Consider the following 18,430-nt stretch of genomic DNA (forward strand, 5'->3'; position numbering starts at 1 on the left):
ATGTTGGCCTGCCCTACTAGGTTGGGGAAGTTCTCCTGGATGATATCCTGAAGAGTGTTTTCCAACTTGGTTCCATTTTCCCCCTCATTTTCAGGCACCCCAATCAGACGTAGATTTGGTCTTTTTACATAATCCCATACTTCTTGCAGGCTTTGTTCATTTCTCTTTCTTCTTTTTTCTTTAGGTTTCTCTTCTCGCTTCATTTCATTCATTTGATTCTCAATCGCTGATACTCTTTCTTCCAGTTGATCGAGTCGGTTACTGAAGCTTGTGCATTTGTCACGTATTTCTCGTGTCATGGTTTTCATCTCTGTCCATTCGTTTATGGCCTTCTCTGCATTAATTATTCTAGTTATCAATTCCTCCACTTTTTTTTTCAAGATTTTTAGTTTCTTTGCACTGGGTATGTAATTCCTCCTTTAGCTCTGAGAAGTTTGATGGACTGAAGCCTTCTTCTCTCATCTCGTCAAAGTCATTCGCCGTCCAGCTTTGATCTGTTGCTGGCGATGAGCTGCGTTCCTTTGCAGGGGGCGATGCGCTCTTATTTTTTGAATTTCCAGCTTTTCTGCCCTGCTTTTTCCCCATCTTTGTGGTTTTATCTGCCTCTGGTCTTTGACGATGGTGACGTACTGATGGGGTTTTGGTGTGGGTGTCCTTCCTGTTTGATAGTTTTCCTTCTAACAGTCAGAACCCTCAGCTGTAGGTCTGTTGGAGATTGCTTGAGGTCCACTCCAGACCCTGTTTGCCTGGGTATCAGCAGCAGAGGCTGCAGAAGATAGAATATTGCTGAACAGCGAGTGTACCTGTCTGATTCTTGCTATGGAAGCTTCCTCTCAGGGGTGTACTCCACCGTGTGAGGTGTGGGGTGTCAGTCTGCCCCTAGGAGGGGATGTCTCCCAGTTAGGCTACTCAGGGGTCAGGGACCCACTTGAGCAGGGAGTCTGTCCCTTCTCAGATCTCAGCCTCCGTGTTGGGAGATCCACTGCTCACTTCAAAGCTGTCAGACAGAGTCGTTTGCGTCTGCAGAGGTTTCAGCTGCTTTTTGTTGTTGTTGTTGTTGTTTAGCTGTGCCCTGTCCCCAGAGGTGGAGTCTACAGAGACAGGCAGGACTCCTTGACCTGCTGTGAGCTCCACCCAGTTCGAGCTTCCCAGCCGCTTTGTTTATCTACTTAAGCCTCAGCAATGGCGGGTGCACCTCCCCCAGCCTCGCTGCTGCCTTGCTGCGAGATCGCAGACTGCTGTGCTAGCAATGAGGGAGGCTCCGTGGGCGTGGGACCCTCCCGGCCAGGTGTGGGATATAGTCTGGTGTGCCCGTTTGCTAAGATCCTTGGTAGAGCGCAGTATTGGGGTAGGAGTTACCCGATTTTCCAGGTGTTGTGTGTCTCAGTTCCCCAGGCTAGGAAAAGGGATTCCCTTCCCCCTTGCGCTTCCCAGGTGAGGTGATGCCTTGCCCTGCTTCAGCTCTCCAGCACAGATTGTCAGGCACTCCCCAGTGAGATAAACCCAGTACCTCAGTTGAAAATGCAGAAGTCACCTGTCTTCTGTGTCACTGGCGCTGGGAGTTGGAGACTGGTGCTGTTCCTATTCAGCCATCTTGCTCCGTCCCCCCCTCCAATTTCATTTCTAATTGATCTTATTTGTATCTTCTCTCTTCTTTTCTTGGTTAGTCTTGCTAATGATCTGTCTATTTTGTTTATCTTTTCAAAGAACAAGCTTTTTATTTCATTTATCTTTTCATTGTTTCTTTTTTGTTTCAATTTCATACTCTGCTCTAATCTTGGTTATTTCTTTTCTTCTGCTGGGTTTAGGTTTTATTCGTTATTTCTCTAGTTCCTTGAGATGTGACCTTAGGTTGTCTATTTATGCTCTTTCAGACTTTTTGATGTAGGCATTTAAGGCTATGAACTTTCCTCTTAGCACTGCTTTTGCTGTATCCCAGAGGTTTTGATAGGCTGTGTCACTATTATCGTTCAGTTCAAATTCTTTAATTTCCATCTTGATTTCATTGTTGACCCAATGATTATTGATGAACAGGTTATTCAGTTTCCATGTATTTGTATGGTTTTGAAGGTTCCTTTTGGAGTTGATTTCCAATTTTATTCCACTGTGATCTGAGAGAGTACTTGATATAATTTCAATTTTCTTTTTTTTTCTTTTTTTCTTTTTTTATTTTTTTTATTATTATACTTTAAGTTCTAGGGTACATGTGCATAACGTACATAATTTCAATTTTCTTAAATTTATCAAGACTTGTTTTATGTCCTATCATACAGTCTATCTTGGAGAAAATTCCATGTGCTGATAAATAGAATATATATTCTGTTTTGTTGAGTGGAATGTTTTGTAAATATCTCTTAAGTCCATTTTTTTCTTGGGTACAGTTTAAATCCATTGTTTTTTTTTTGTTGACTTGGTCTTGATGACCCATCTAGTGCTGTCAGTGGAGTATTGAAGTCCCCCACTATTATTGTGTTACTATCTATCTCATTTCTTAGGTCTAGTAGTAATCGTTTTATAAATTTGGGAGCTCCAGTGTTAGGTGCATATATATTTAGGTTTGTAATATTTTACTCTTGGACAAGGCCTTTTATCATTATATAATGTCCCTCATTGACTTTTTTAACTGCTGTTGTTTTAAAATTTATTTTGTCTGATATAAGAATAGCTACTCCCGCTCGCTTTTAGTGTCAATTTGCAAACTCCTTATTTGTTAGGTGAGTCTCCTGAGGGCAGCAGATACTTGGTTGGTGAATTCTTATCCATTTCAATTCTGTATCTTTTAAGTGGAGCATGCAGGCCATTTACATTCAACATTAGTGTTGATATGTGCGCTACTATTTCAAATTGCATTGTGCTATTTGTTGCCTGAATACCTGGTTTTTAAATTGTGTTTTTGTTTTATAGGTCCTGTGAGACTCATGCTTTAAAGAGGTTCTGTTTTGACATGTTTCTGGGATTTGTTTCAAGATTCAGAACTCTTTTTAGCAGTTCTTGTAGTGCTGGCTTGGTAATGGTGAATTATCTCAGCATTTGTTTGTCTGAAAGAGACTGTATCTTTCCTTCACTTATGAAGCTTAGTTTCACTGGATACAAAATTCTTGGCTGATAATTGTTTTGTTTAAGGAGGCTGAAGCGAGGGCCCCAATCCTTTCTAGCTTGTAGGGTTTCTGCTGAGAAATCTGCTCTTAATTTGATAGGTTTTCCTTTATAGGTTACCTGGTGCTTTTGCCTCACAGTTCTTAAGATTCTTTCCTTTGCCTTACTTGACTTTAGATAACCTGATGACTATGTGCCTAGGTGATGGTCTTTTTGTGATGAATTTCCAAGGAGTTCTTTAAGTTTCTTGGATTTGGATGTCTAGATCTCTAGCAAGGCTGGGGAAGTTTTCCTCGATTATTCCCCCAAAAATGCTTTCCAAACTTTTAAATTTCGTTTCTTCCTCAGGAATGCCAATTATTCTTAGGTTTGTTTGTTTAACATAATCCCAAACTTCTTCGAGTCTTTGTTCATTTGTTTTAATTCTTTTTTCTTTGTTGGATTGGGTTATTTCACAAACCTTGTTTTTGAGCTCTGAAATTCTTTCTTCTGCTTTTTCAATTGTATTGCTGAGACTTTTCAGTACAGTTTGCACTTCTCTAGGTCCTGTGATGTGAACTGTCTTCAGGTCTCTCAGTCATGGATGCCTACACCTGCTCCAGTGGAGGTGGCGGGGGAGTGAAATGGACTTTGTGAGGACCCTTAGTTGTAGTTGTTCAACGCACTAATTTTGTGCTGGTTGGTCTCTTGCCAGGAGGTGTTGCTTTCAAGAGAGCATCAGTTATGGTAGTATAGGGGAGGATCATGTGGTGGGGGGGCGTGGGGGCTAGAACTCCCAAGAGAATATGACCTTTGTCTTCAGCTACCACGGTGGGAAGGGAAGGACCATCAGCTGGAGGCAGGGTTAGGTGTGTCTGAGCTCAGACTTTCCTTGGGTGGTGCTTGTGGTGGCTGCTGTGGGGGATAGGGGGATGGTCCCCAGGTCAATGGAGTTATGGTTCCAGGAAGATTATGGCTTCCTCTGCTGTATCATGCAGGTTGTTACAGAAGTAGGGGGGAGCTGGCAGTTAAGGCCTCACCCAGCTCCCATGCAACCCAACAGGCCAGTCTCACTCCTACCATGCTCCCACAAATGGCACCGAGTTTGTTTCCAGACAGTGGGTGAGCAAGGCTGAGAACTTGTCCCAGGCTACCAGCCTCTCAGCTGAGAAAGCAAGCAGGGCTTTCACGCCTCCTCACCTGTGGAATCTGCACACCAGATCCATGCCCTCCCCTGAGTTCTGGCCAGGAAACTTCACGTTTGGATGGAATTGTTACAAAGTTTAGCTGGAGGTTTCCTTCTCCCTGTGGTATTTTCCCAGTTTCTCTGGCAGCCCTCCCCGAGGACCTCTGTGAGACAAGTCAGAAATGGCTTTCAAGTAAAGCACTTCTCAGCAAATGTAAAAGAACAGAAATTATAACACAGTATCTCTTAGACCACAGTGCAATCAAACTAGAACCCAGGATTAAGAAACTCACTCAAAATCGCTCAACTACATGGAAACTGAACAACCTGCTCCTGAATGACTACTGGGTAAATATTGAAATGAAGGCAGAAATAAAGATGTTCTTTGAAACCAAGGAAAACAAAGACACAATATACCAGAATCTCTGGGACACATTTAAAGCAGTGTGTAGAGGGAAATTTATAGCACTAAATGCCCACAAGAGAAAGCAGGAAAGATCTAAAATTGACATCACATTTAAAAGAACTAGAAAAGTAGGAGCAAACACATTCAAAAGCTAGCAGAAGGCAAGAAATAACTAAGATCAGAGCAGAACTGAAGGAGATAGAGACACAAAGCACCCTTCAAATTGCTTCGAAGAGAATACCTAGGAATCCAACTTACAAGGGATGTGAAGGACCTCTTCAAGGAGAACTACAAACCACTGCTCAACAAAATAAAAGAGGACACAAACAAATGGAAGAACATTCCATGCTCATGGATAGGAAGAATCAATATCGTGAAAATGGCCATACTGGCCAAGGTAATTTATAGATTCAATGCCATCCCCATCAAGCTGCCAATTACTTCACAGAATTGGAAAAAACTACTTTAAAGTTCATATGAAACCAAAAAAGAGCCCACGTTGCCAAGTCAATCCTAAGCCAAAAGAACAAAGCTGGAGTCATGACGCTACCTGACTTCAAACTATACTACAAGGCTACAGTAATCAAAACAGCATGATACTGGTACCAAAACAGAGATATAGACCAATGGAACAGAACAGAGCCCTCAGAAATAATACCACACATCTGCAACTATCTGATCTTTCACAAACCCAACAAAAACAAGAAATGGAGAAATGATTCCCTATTTAGTAAATGGTTCTAGGAAAACTAGCTAGCCACATGTAGAAAGCTGAAACTGGATCCCTTCCTTACACCTTATGCAAACATTAATTCGAGATGGATTAAAGACTTAAATATTAGACATAAAACCATAAAAACCCTAGAAGAAAACCTAGGCAATACCATTCAGGACATAGGTATGGGCAAGGACTTCATGTTTAAAACACCAAAAGCAATGGCAACAAAAGCCAAAATTGACAAATGGGATCTCATTAAACTAAAGAGCTTCTGCACAGCAAAAGAAACTACCATCAGAGTGAACAGGCAACCTACAGAATGGGAAAAAATTTTTGCAAACTACTCATCTGACAAAGGGCTAATATCCAGAATCTACAAAGAACTCAAACAAATTTACAAGAAAAAACCCCATCAAAAAGTGGGCAAAGGATATGAACAGACACTTCTGAAAAGAAGACATTTATGCAGCCAACAGACACATGAAAAAATGCTCATCGTCACTGGCCATCAGAGAAATGCAAATCAAAACCACAATGAGATACCATCTCACACCAGTTAGAGTGGAGATCACTAAAAAGTCCAGAAACAACATGTGCTGGAGAGGATGTGGAGAACATTTTTAGACTGTTGGTGGGACTGTAAACTAGTTCAACCATTGTGGAAGACAGTGTGGCGATTCCTCAGGGATCTAGAACTAGAAATACCATTTGACCCAGCCATTCCTTTACTGGGGATATACCCAAAGGATTATAAATCATGCTACTATAAAAACACATGCACACATATGTTTATTGGGGCACTATTCACAATAACAAAGACTTGGAACCAACCGAAATGTCCATCAGTGATAGACTGGATTAAGAAAATGTGGCACATATACACCATGGAATACTATGCAGCCATAAAAAAGGATGAGTTCATGTCCTTTGTAGGGACATGGATGAATCTAGAAACCATCATTCTCAGCAAACTATTGCATAGACAAAAAACCAAACACCACATGTTCTCACTCATAGGCGGGAATTGAACAATGAGAACACTTGGACACAGGAAGGGGAACATCACACACCAGGGCCTGTTGTGGGGAGAGGGGAGGGGGAGGGATAGCATTAGGAGATATACCTAATGTAAATGACGAGTTAATGGGTGCAGCACACCAACATGGCACATGTATACATATGTAACAAACCTGCACATTGTGCACATGTACCCTAGAACTTAAAGTATTATAATAGTAATTTTAAAAATGGTGCTCCAAGGAAATCCTACTAGCTCTTGGGAGTGAACTTTACTTCCAGCGAGGGGCAATGAACTGGTGAAGAGTCTGCTCTCGAATATTTTATTTCTTCCACACTTGTTACTGATATTTCTTTCTATGAGGTTGGCTATATCTACCCTTTTCCTCATATTATAGAATATTTTTTGAAATGGACCTTAGATATCTCTGTGCTGAAACTCTTCATGTTCTAGAGAAATAAACTGAAGCTCAGAGAGTTAAAAGTCTTATTCAAGGTCATAGAGCTTGTCAGTGGCACTGCTAGAGCTTATACTGAGATCTTTTAAAGTCAGATGCAGTGCTTTTACAATTACATTGTGGGTAAGTGTCAGTATAAGTAACCAATAATAAGTGTAGGGAAAAAGCAAAAGGAGAGGTTGGAGGAAGGGAAAATCTAGAACGAGTGAAAGAAAAATGAAATCATTTGAATTGACAATTGAAATATGTTTTGGTGCTTTACGATTTCAATATTAAATGTCAAATTGAGGAATGGGATAAAGATGAAGAAGGTGGAATGCTGATAGTGATGGCACAAGAATCAATGCTTTTGTTGGGCCAGTGAATGGAGTAGAGTCCTCTGAATGGTGTCTACTGTCCAACAACTATATGTGACCTGGGACTGAAATGTTAATTTTGAGACTTCATTAAGAATGAAATACCTGAGAATTTTGGGAAACAGGCAGTGAACTTTGTTCAATCGTACCTTTGTCAGAGTCTAGATTCTAGTAAAACAATAGTGGAGTTAACAAGAACCCACAGTGGTAAAGTTGGTGGCAATTGTGGTCTCTTAAATGTTTTAGTAGTTCTTTCTGGTGTTATTTTATCAGCATATGTTGTGTACAATCCTACACTAAAGTCCTCAACAGAAAAGCAGCTGGCTGGCTGGGCGTGGTGTCTCACACCTGTAATCCCAGCACTTTGGGAAGTCAAGGCAGGAGGATCACTTGAGGTCAGGAGTTCAATACCAGCCTGGCCAACATGGTGAAATCCCTTATCTACTAAAAATACAAAAATAGCTGGGTGTGGTAGTGGGTGCCTGTAATCCCAGCTACTTGGGAGGCTGAGGAAGGAGAATGGTTTGTGCCCAGGAAGTGGAGGTTGCAGTGACCTGAGATCATGCCACTGCATTCCAGCCTGGGCAACTGTGTGAAACTCTGTCTCAAAAAAAAAAAAAAAAAAAGAAAGAAAGAAAGAAAGAAAGAAAGAAAGAAAGAAAGAAAGAAAGAAAAGGAAAAGCAGCTAACTATCAATGTTTTGCTTCACATTCCAGGTACTAGACACTAGAGGAAATAGCATATGCAAGCAAAATGCTAAACCCCAAGCCTACCAAATGTCGAAAGGTGTCAGGTTTGCCCAAACAGCCTGCAAAAGTGGGCGTGAGTGAATTGCAGAGCCTAGATTGGAGCGCAGGAATTCTGATACAATCTTTTGTAATTTCTGCTTCCCTAAGCAATCTGTTTATGATTCTTCCAGAGTGTTTATCTGTGATTAATGCTACTGCAAGGGGAAGGGGAAATTAATGAGTACTTATAGTATCTTAGTCTCCAAATATTTCCACTGACAAATGGAAAGGTCATTAACATGAGAACAAAGCACTCTAGATCTTAGATCTACAAGAGCTTGTACATAAGTCACTGTTGTTCACTCCTTAAATCTATGAAGCTAGCCACCTCAGATAGCTAGTCACATGGGAGCTCATTTACAGGTGCCCAGTCCCTCTTCAAGATGAAAAGTGTATGCAATAATGAGCACCTATTCAACAAAATTTCCAGTGATCCGGAGGTGAGAAAACAGGAAAGTCATGACTTTGTTCTCTTGGCCAAAGCCCAAATCCTCAAAACCTCACTATCCTTAGAATGGCATTGTGAGAAACTGAAGAGTCTATCATGACCCATAATGAGATGAAAAGGTGTAATTGAGTTTTGTTCATATCATTTATCTCATATGTCTAATAGAATTGTGACAAACTCTCACCACAAAATGTATTTCAGAGGGTCAGTTAACAAATTGGACCTGAGCCAGAGGAAAAAAATTAATAGGGTTCAGTGAGGGTGCTCAAAGCCATGTCAAAAGAAGGGAGACATTTTTCCAATTCCAAGGTGGCCAAATAGGAGCAGCTCCAGTCTGCAGCTCCCAGCGTGATTGACTCAGAAGATGGGTGATTTCTGCATTTCAAACTGAGGTAACTGGTTCATCTCATTGGGACTGGTTGAACAGTGGGTGCAGCCCACGGAGGGCAAGCAGAAGCAGGGCAGGGCATTGCCTCACTGTGGAAGTGCAAGGGATCAGGGGATTTCCCTTTCCTAGCCAAGGGAAGCCGTGACAGATGGTACCCAGAAAAACGGGACACTTCCACCCAAATACTGCATATTTCCAGTGGTCTTAGCAAACTGCACACCAGGAGATTATATCCAATGGCTGGCTCGGTGGACCCCATGCCCACAGAGCCTTGCTCACTGCTAGCACAGCAGTCTGAGATTGACCTGTGAGGCAGCAGCCTGGAATGGGGAGGGGCATCGCCATTTGTGAGGCTTGAGTAGGTAAACAAAGCAGCTGGGGAAGCTTGAACTGGACGGAGCCCACCGCAGCTCAGCAAGATCAGCTGCCTCTGTAGTCTCCACCTCTAGGCGCAAGGCATAGCTGAACAAAAGGCAGCAGAAACTTCTGCAGACTTAAACGTCCCTGTCTGACAGCCCTGAAGAGAGAAGTGGTTCTCCCAGCATGGTGTTTGAGCTCAGAGAACAGACAGACTGCCTCCTCAAGTGGGTCCCTGACCCCTGTGTAGCCTTACTAGGAGACACCTCCCAATAGGGGCCGACTGACACCTTGTACAGGTGGGTGCCCCTCTGGGATGAAGCTTTCAGAGGAAGGATCAGGCAGCAATATTTGCTGTTTTGCAATATTTGCTGTTCTGTAACCTCCACTGGTGATATCCAGGCAAACAGGGTCTGGAGTGAACGTCCAGCAAACTCCAACAGACCTGCTGCTGAGAGACCTGACTGTTAGAAGGAAAACTAACAAACAGAAAGGAATAGCATCAACATCAACAAAAAGGACATCCACCCCAAAACCCCATCCATAGGTCACCAACATCAAAGACCAAAGGTAGATAAAACCACAAAGATGGGGAGAAACTAGAGCAGAAAAGCTGAAAATTCGAAAAACCAGAAAGCCTCTTCTGCAAAGGATCACAGCTCCTCGCTAGCAATGGAACAAAGCTGGATGGAGAATGACTTTGACGAGTTGATGGAAGTAGGCTTCAGAAGGTCGGTAATAACAAACTTCTCCAACCTAAAGGAGGATGTTTGAACCCATCGCAAGGAAGTTAAAAATCTTGGAAAAAAAAAGATTAGACAAATGGCTAACTAGAATGAATAGTGTAGAGAAGACCTTAAATGACCTGATGGAGCTGAAAACCATGGCACGAGAACTATGTGACATATGCACACACTTCAGTAGCCAATTTGAGCAAGTGGAAGAAAGGGTATCGGTGATTGAAGATCAAATTAATGAAATAAAGCGAGAAGAGAAGTTTACAGAAAAAAAAGAGTAAAAGGAAGCAAACAAAGCCTCCAAGAAATATGGGTCTAGTGAAAAGACCAAATCTCTGTTTGATTGGTGTACCTGAAAGTGATGGGGAGAATGGAATCAACTTGGAAAACACTCTTCAGTATATTATCCAGGAGAACTTCCTCAACCTAGCAAGGCAGGCCAACATTCAAATTCAGGAAATATAGAGAACACCACGAAGATACTCCTCGAGAATAGCAACCCCAAGACACATAGTGGTCAGATTCACCAAGGTTGAAATGAAGGAAAAAATGTAAAGGGCAGACAGAGAGAAAGGTCGGGTTACCCACAAAGGGAAGCATATCAGACTAACATGGATCTCTTGGCAGAAACTCTACAAGCCAGAAGAGAGTGGGGGCCAATATTCAACATTCTTAAAGAAAAGAATTTCCAACCCAGAATTACATATCTAATCTTCATAAGTCAAGGAGAAATAAAATCCTTTACAGAGAGGCAAATGCTGAGAGATTTTTTTCACCACCAGGCTTGCCTTACAAGAGCTCCTGAAGGAAGCAATAAACATGGAAAGGAACAACTGGTACCAGCCACTGCAAAAACATGCCAAATTGTAAAGACCATCAAAGCTAGGAAGAAACTGCTAATCAACTAATGGGCAAAATAACTAGCTAACATCATAATGACAGGATCAAATTCACACAAACAATATTATCTTTAACTGTAAATGGGCTAAATGCCCCAATTAAAAGACACAGACTGGCAAATTGGAGAAAGAGTCAAAACCCATCAGTGTGCTGTATTCAGGAGACCTATCTCACATGCAGAGACACACATAGACTCAAAATAAAGGGATGGAGGAAGATCTACCAACCAAATGGAAAACACACACAAAAAAGCAGGGGTTGCAATCCTAGTCTCTGATAAAACAGACTTTAAATCAACAAAGATCAAAAAAGACAAAGAGGGCCATTACGTAATGGTAAAGGGATCAATTCAACAAGAAGAGCTAACTATCCTAAATATATATGCACCTAATACAGGAGCACCCAGATTCTCCTTAGAGACCTACAAAGAGACTTAGACTCCCACACAATAATAATGGGAGACTTTAACGCCCCACTGTCAACATCAGACAGATCAACGAGACAGAAGGTTAAAAAGGATATCCAGGACTTGAACTCAGCTCTGCACCAAGCAGATCTAATAGACATCCACAGAAATATCCACCCCACATCGACAGAATGTACATTCTTTTCAGCACCACATTGCACTTATGCCAAGATGGACCACATAGTTGGAAGTAAAGCACTCTTCAGCACATGTAAAAGAACAGAAATCACAACAAACTGTCTCTCAGACCACAGTGAAATCAAATTAGAACTCAGGATTAAGAAACTCACTCTAAACCACACAGCTACATAGAACCTGAACAACCTGCTCCTGAATGACTACCGGGTACATAAAGAAATGAAGGCAGAAATAAAGATGTTCTTTGAAACCAATGAGAACAAAGATACAACGTAACAAAATCTCTGGGACACATTTTTTTTTTTTTTTTTTTTTTTTGAGACGGAGTCTCGCTCTGTCGCCCAAGCTGGAGTGCAGTGGCGCGATCCTGGCTCACTGCAAGCTCCGCCTCCTGGGTTCACGCCATTCTCCTGCCTCAGCCTCCCGAGTAGCTGGAATTACAGGTGCCCGCCACCGCGCCCGGCTCATTTTTTGTATTTTTTTAGTAGAGACGGGGACACATTTAAAGCAGTGTGCAGAGGGAAACTTATAGCACTAAATGCCCATAAGGGAAAGCAGGAAAGATCTAAAATCAACACCCTAACATCAAATTAAAAGAACTAGAAAAGCAAGAACAAACATATTCAAAAGCTGGCAGAAGGCAAGAAATAACTAAGATCAGAGCAAAACTAAAGGAGATAGAGACACAAAAAAACCCTCCAAAAAATCAATGAATCCAGTGACTGGTTTTCTGAAAAGATCAACAAAATTGATAGACCACTAGCAAGGCTAATAAAGAAGAAAAGAGAGAAGAATCAAATAGATGCAATAAAAAATGATAAAGGGGATATCACCACTGATCCCACAGAAATACAAACTACCATCAAAGAATACTATAAGCACCTCTACGCAAATAAACTAGAAAATCTAGAAGAAATGGATACATTCCTGGACACATACACCCTCCCAAAACTAAACCAGGAAGAAGTTGAATCTCTGAATAGACCAATAACAGGCTCTGAAATTGAGGCAATAATTAATAGCCTACCAACCGAAAAAAGAAGTCCAGGACCAGATGGATTCAGAGCCAAATTCTACCGGAGGTACAAAGAGGAGCTGGTACCATTCCTTTTGAAACTATTCCAATCAATAGAAAAAGAGGGAATCCTTCCTAATTCATTTTATGAAGGCAGCATCATCTTGATATCAAAGCCTGGCAGAGACACAAGAAAAAAAGAGAATTTTAGGCCAATATCCCTGATGAACATTAATGCGAAAGTCCTCCATAAAATACTGGCAAACCAAACCCAGCAGTACATCAAAAAGCTTACCCACCATGATCAAGTCAGCTTCATCCCTGGGATGCAAGGCTCGTTCAACATACACAAATCAATAAACATAATCCATCACATAAACAGAACCAATGACAAAAACCACATGATTATCTCAATAGATGCAGAAAAGGCCTTTGACAAAATTCAACAGCCCTTCATGCTGAAAACTAAATACACTAGGTATTGATGAAATGTATCTCAAAACAATAAGAGCTATTTATGACAAACCCACAGCAAATATCATACTGAATGGGCAAAAACTGGAATTATTCCCTTTGAAAACTGGCACAAGACAGGGATGCCCTCTGCCACCACTCCTGTTCAACATAGTGTTGAAAATTCTGGCCAGGGCAGTCAGGCAAGAGAAAGAAATAAAGGGTATTCAGTTAGGAAAAGAGGAAGCCAAATTGTCCCTGATTGCAGATGACATCATTGTATATTTAGAAAATCCCATTGTCTCAGCCCCAAATCTCCTTAAGCTGATAAGCAACTTCAGCAAAGTCTCAGGATACAAAATCAATGTGCAAAAATCACAAGCATTCTTATACACCAATAGCATTCTTATACACCAATAACAGACAAACAGAGAGTCAAATCATGAGTGAACTCCCATTCACAATTGCTTTGAAGAGAATAAAACACCTAGGAATCCAACTTACAAGGGATGTAAAGGACCTCTTCAAGGAGAATTACAAACCATTGCTCAAAGAAGTAAAAGAGGACACAAACAAATGGAAGAACGTTCCATGCTCATGGATAGAAAGAATCAATATCGTGAAAATGGCCATACTGCCCAAAGTAATTTATAGATTCAATGCCATCCCCATCAAGCTACCAATGACTTTCTTCACAGAATTGGAAAAAACTACTTTGCAGTTCATATGGAACCAAAAAAGAGCCTGCATTGCCAAGACAATCCTAAGCCAAAAGAAAAAAGCTGGAGGCATCATACTCCCTGACTTGAAACTATACTACAAGGCTACAGTAACCAAAACAGCATGGTACTGGTACCAAAACAGATATGTAGACCATGGAACAGAGCAGAGGCCTTAGAAATAACACCACACATCAGAAACCATCTGATCTTTGACAAACCTGACAAAAACAAGTAATGGGGAGAGAATTCCCTATTTAATAAATGGTTCTGGGAAAACTGGCTAGTGATATGTAGAAAGCTGAAATTGGATCCCTTCCTTACCCCTTATACAAAAACTAATTCAAGATTGATTAAAGACTTAAATGTTAGACCTAAAATCGTAAAAACCCTAGAAGAAAACCTAGGCAATACCATTCAGGACATAGGCATGGACAAGGACTTCATGACTAAAACACCAAAAGCAATGGCAAAATAGAAAAATGGGATCTAATTTAACTAAAGAGCTTCTGCACAGCAAAAGAAACTACCATCAGAGTGAACAGGCAACCTACAGAATGGGAGAAAATTTTTGCAATCTACCCATCTGACAAAGGGCTGATATCCAGAATCTACAAAGAACTTAAACAAATTTACAAGAAAAACACAAACAACCCCATCAAAAAGTGGGCAAAGGATATGAACATACACTTCACAAAAGAAGACATTTATACAGCCAACAGACACATGAAAAAAATGCTCATCATCACTGGTCATCAGAGAAATGCAAATCAAAACCACAATGAGATACCATCTCACACCAGTTAGAATGGTGATCATTAAAAAGGAAAGAACAGATACTGGAGAGGATGTGGAGAAATAGGAATGATTTTACATTATTGATGGGAGTGTAAACTAGTTCAATCATTGTGAAAGACAGTGTGGGATTCCTCAAGGATCTAGGACTGGATATACCATTTGACCTAGCGATCCCATTACTGGGTATATACCCAAAGGATTATAAATCATGTTATTATAAAGAAACATGCACACATATGTTTATTGTGGCACTATTCACAATAACAAAGACTTGGAACCTACCCAAATGTCCACCAATGAAGGACTGGATTGAGAAAATGTGGTGTATATACACCATGGAATACGATGCAACCATAAAAAAGGATGAGTTCATGTTCTTTGCGGGAATATGGATGCAGCCGGAAACTATCATTCTTGGCAAACTATCACAAGGGCAGAAAACCAAACACCGCATGTTCTCACTCATAGGTGGGAATTGAACAATGAGAACACTTGGACACAGGGCCTGGCATGGGGTGGGGGCAGGGGGAGGGATAGCATTAGGAGAAATACCTAATGTAAATGACGAGTTAATTTGTGCAGCAAACCAACATGGCACATGTGTGCCTATGGAACAAACCTGCACGTTGTGCACATGTATCCTGGAACTTAAAGTATAATTTAAAAAGAAAGAAAGAAAAAATACAAGGTGAGTCAAAAAAAAGAGAAGGGAGACATAATCAATATAATTTGGGACATTTAGTATGGAGAGAAACAAGAAGAGCAGACAGGGTAACAAGGATCATTTTCTTTAAATCTCTGAAGCTCTTAAGTAGTACCATTCAGGACATAGGCATGGGCAAAGACTTCATGTCTAAAACACCAAAAGCAACGGCAGCAAAAGCCAAAATTGACAAATGGGATCTCATTAAACTAAAGAGCTTCTGCACAGCAAAAGAAACTACCATCAGAGTGAACAGGCAACCTACAGAATGGGAGAAAATTTTTGCAATCTACTCATCTGACAAAGGGCTAATATCCAGAACCTACAAAGAACTCAAACAAATTTACAAGAAAAAAACAAACAACCCCATCAAAAAGTGGGCAAAGGATATGAACAGACATTTCTCAAAAGAAGACATTCATACAGCCAACAGACACATGAAAAAATGCTCATCATCACTGGCCATCAGAGAAATGCAAATCAAAACCACAATGAGATACCATCTCACACCAGTTAGAATAGCAATCATTAAAAAGTCAGGAAACAACAGGTGCTGGAGAGGATGTGGAGAAATAGGAACACTTTTACACTGTTGGTGGGATTGTAAACTAGTTCAACCATTATGGAAAACAGTATGGCGATTCCTCAAGGATCTAGAACTAGATGTACCATGTGACCCAGCCATCCCATTACTGGGTATATATCCAAAGGATTATAAATTATGCTGCTATAAAGACACATGCACACGTATGTTTATTGCAGCACTATTCACAATAGCAAAGACTTGGAATCAACCCAAATGTCCATCAGTGACAGACTGGATTAAGAAAATGTGGCACATATACACCATGGAATACTATGCAGCCATCAAAAAGGATGAGTTTGAGTCCTTTGTAGGGACTTGGATGCAGCTGGAATCCATCATTCTTAGCAAACTATCACAAGAACAGAAAACCAAACACCGCATGTTCTCACTCATAGGTGGGAACTGAACAATGAGATCACTTGGACTCAGGAAGGGGAACATCACACACCGGGGCCTATCATGGGGAGGGGGGAGGGGGGAGGGATTGCATTGGGAGTTATACCTGATGTAAATGACGAGTTGATGGGTGCAGCACAGCAACATGGCACAAGTATACATATGTAACAAACCTGCACGTTATGCACATGTACCCTACAACTTAAAGTATAATAATAATAAATAAATTTTAAAAAAAAATTAAAAAAAAAATCTTAAAAGGAACAGAAGGCAGACTTTGTTGTGTGGGTCCAAAGGGTAGCACTAAGATAAATGTGCATGTTTGTGCTGGGGTGGAGCAGCTAGAAATGGAAAACATATTATGAGCAATATACTCAACATAAATACAGTGATCACTTGCTGATCGGCTCATCTTTATTTATTATTTCAGATTAGCAGCAAGCAGAAGTACTATAGGATCTGGCAAATGAGTTCCCTACCAATGGGAGTCCTACTGAGGTTTAAGGTTGTGTGTGATCATGTATATGTGTACATTATGCATATATGTGCAGACCACTTAAGGATCATCCAAGCACTTCCAATACTGCAGTAAATTTGCAAAAGGAAAAAATAATTGTATTCACCTTTTGTTTCAGAAGATAACATTGGAAGGAAATTAAATCCCTGAAGCAAAGAAAGAAAGAGCCAAGCAGCAACTGTAAACAGTTCTATAAAAAGAGAAGAAAAATTCCTTCTTATCTTCCATTAATTAATATTTCATATTTGTCTCTATTAAGAATTCTGTCAACAGAGGCTAGACTCTGTATATTGTGGCCCTCATGAGTTTCAGTTTAATTCACTGGCCTTTACACTTAATCAAATGAAATGGGAAACTCCTAGTCATTCCTTCACATAGAGGAGCTGAAGTGGTGAGTGGATACTGTCTTCAGTGTCTAGGACCCAGGACCTTAGACATCTGTGTGAGTTCTACCCGTTTGGCCTTATGGGTGGCTCATGTGATCTAGTCTCAGAAATAGTATTAAGCAGCAGCATTAGCTAACATGTACTAAACGCTGAATCTGTTCTAACTACTGGTCTAAATACTATCTCCTTAAATTCTCAGAGCAATTCTGAAGTATCATTATCTCAGTTTTCCAGAAGAAACAGGTACAAAGGCACACAAAGAGCAGTGGCAGAGCCTAAATCCAAACTTAGTCATGATTTTAACTACTGTATCATATTTCATCAGGGTTCTTCTCCATGTGTTGTCAGGTGCCTTGCCCCAAGACAACTCGATTTCTTAGCCAGAAAATGGGGCTAGACATCAAAGCCTAGTGGTCCCCATGTAGAACACTGGAGTCATGTCAAATATCCCTGCTTTTGCCTGGGCTTGGAGTAGAGGCCTATGGATGGTAACATAAATTCAGAGCCCTCTCTCACTTATGATACCAGGATGCAGTAACAATCCCTTTTCCACACCTGACTGCATGAAGGATTTCTGGTTGATGCAAATCTGGTGCCATTCTTATTTCTAACCTGTTCGCTTTCATTGAAAAGGCAAACATTGATTGTTAGGAAAGAAACAGTGTGGGGAACAGCAGGAAAATAATGTTGGGAAGTTTGGTCTAGTAGGTAGCTGGTCTGGTACACTGAACACCAAATCCCTTCTTCCTCCATTTCTATCCCATTTGGAAAGAGTCTGACGGGTAAGAAAATTGGAATAGAGGAAGTGGTGTTGAATGAAGAGAGGAAAGAAGGATGGAAGAGAAAAAAGAAATAGAAGAAAGGTACTTAGAAGAGGATTGGAGGAGGCAATATAGATAGAAGACCTTCCTTGGTCACTTTAGAGTTAAGATTGCCATCAAGCCATCCTATCCAATAACTCTTGAGTCCCACCATAACCAGTGTATTTGTCTGTTCTCACACTGCTATGAAGAAATACCCGAGACTGGGTAGTTTTTTTTTTTTTAATTTTTTTTTTTTTAGCAAAGATTTAATCTTTTTTTCCTATTATACTTTAAGTTCTAGGGTACATGTGCACAACGTGCAGGTTTGTTACATATGTATACATGTGCCATGTTGGTGTGCTGCACCCATCAACTCATCAGCACCTATCAACTCGTCATTTACATCAGTTATAACTCCCAATGCCATCCCTCCCCCATCCCACCTCCCCATAATAGGCCCTGGTGTGTGATGTTCCCCTTCCCATGTCCAAGTGATCTCATTGTTCAATTCCCACCTATGAGTGAGAACATGCGGTGTTTGGTTTTCTGTTCTTGTGAAAGTTTGCTGAGAATGATGGTTTCCAGCTGCACCCATGTCCCTACAAAGGACACAAAC

At 40.8% G+C, this 18,430-nt stretch overlaps 1 protein-coding gene across 4 annotated transcripts in view; it reads left to right on the plus strand.

Annotated features, from left to right (window-relative positions):
• LOC105495877 (gamma-aminobutyric acid type A receptor subunit alpha3) overlaps window positions 1-18,430 on the plus strand; it is a 284,992-nt gene that overhangs the window by 149,100 nt on the left and 117,462 nt on the right. The gene's annotated exons all lie outside the window — the stretch shown is intronic.

This window comes from Macaca nemestrina, chromosome X (assembly GCF_043159975.1).
Source record: "Macaca nemestrina isolate mMacNem1 chromosome X, mMacNem.hap1, whole genome shotgun sequence".
In the NCBI taxonomy this organism is placed as follows: domain Eukaryota; kingdom Metazoa; phylum Chordata; class Mammalia; order Primates; family Cercopithecidae; genus Macaca; species Macaca nemestrina.